Source organism: Myotis davidii, unplaced genomic scaffold, assembly GCF_000327345.1.
Source record: "Myotis davidii unplaced genomic scaffold, ASM32734v1 scaffold408, whole genome shotgun sequence".
Lineage (NCBI taxonomy): Eukaryota > Metazoa > Chordata > Mammalia > Chiroptera > Vespertilionidae > Myotis > Myotis davidii.
The window spans coordinates 411191-412213 of NW_006299389.1; the positions used below are offsets into that span (position 1 = coordinate 411191).

The 1023-nt window shown below is 40.4% G+C and overlaps 1 protein-coding gene across 1 annotated transcript in view; it reads right to left on the minus strand.

Moving 5' to 3' along the window:
- The window catches only part of GLDC (glycine dehydrogenase (decarboxylating)), an 82292-nt gene that overhangs the window by 79813 nt on the left and 1456 nt on the right, over positions 1-1023 (minus strand). The window lies entirely within an intron of this gene.

The following is a 1023-nucleotide window of genomic DNA, read 5'->3' on the forward strand; positions in this document are numbered from 1 at the left end:
CCAGGATGAGTACCGATCAATGTTTCTCTCTCTCTTCCTCTCTCTCAAATCAATAAAAACATTTTTTTAAAAAAAAATTCATTTCCAAGGGGAGAGAGAGACACAGAGAAATAGGGAGAGGGCAGAGCGGGAAGGAGAGGGACAGGGAGAAGAAATGGAAGCCCCCGATGTTCGAATTATTCTGCTAGAAACAAGCTGAACTAAAAAAGGACAGACAACTCTGACACATTTCCTAGGCTTTAATGTTCCTAAAGAACATCCTATTTTAGATTATATTGTAAGAAGTGCTGACCTAAATATTCTAACTTTGAAAGCCCCAGAAAGGCATTTACTTGTTCATATATTTACTTAAAGCTTGCTTTAAAAATATGCAACTCTCCATTCTTTAAACATCCAACGAATCAGGATTAAGATTTCCTCAAACGGAAATAGATAAGGCTTCCAGCTATGCCTAGGTCTGAATCACTTCAACAGAACAAAACGTGCAGATTTTCTTCTCTGAGCTAAGGTGCAGCCATCTGTCGCGCTGGTCATCCTCTGTTCAGGGAAACTGGTTCAGATCTGAAACCAACAGCCTGACTTACATTAGCCAGCCGCAGATGGACTGGCTTCATACTCCAACTTATCTACCTTAACACAAAATAAAGCTTGCCTTCCATATATCCTCTCTGTCCTAAAACCTAAAACAAAACAACCTGATGGACAAGAGGTCCTCAGTTCTGCCTGTCCCTTTGACTGGTGGATTCTTGCCTAAGCCCTGAAAGACCTCTGAAAGGCAATCTTTAGACTATTGAAAACATTTAAATAGAAAATAAAATTCTAAGAAAGTCGGTGAGTAAATTAAGCTCTCTGAACAAAACATTTAATCTTATTTGTGTGCTTCTCTATAAAAATTCTTCATACTTAAAAAAAGTACTGCTCGCCCTAACCGGTTTGGCTCAGTGGATACAGTATTGGCCTGCGGACTGAAGGGTCCCAGGTTCGATTCCAGTCAAGGGCATGTACCTTGGTTGCGGGCACATC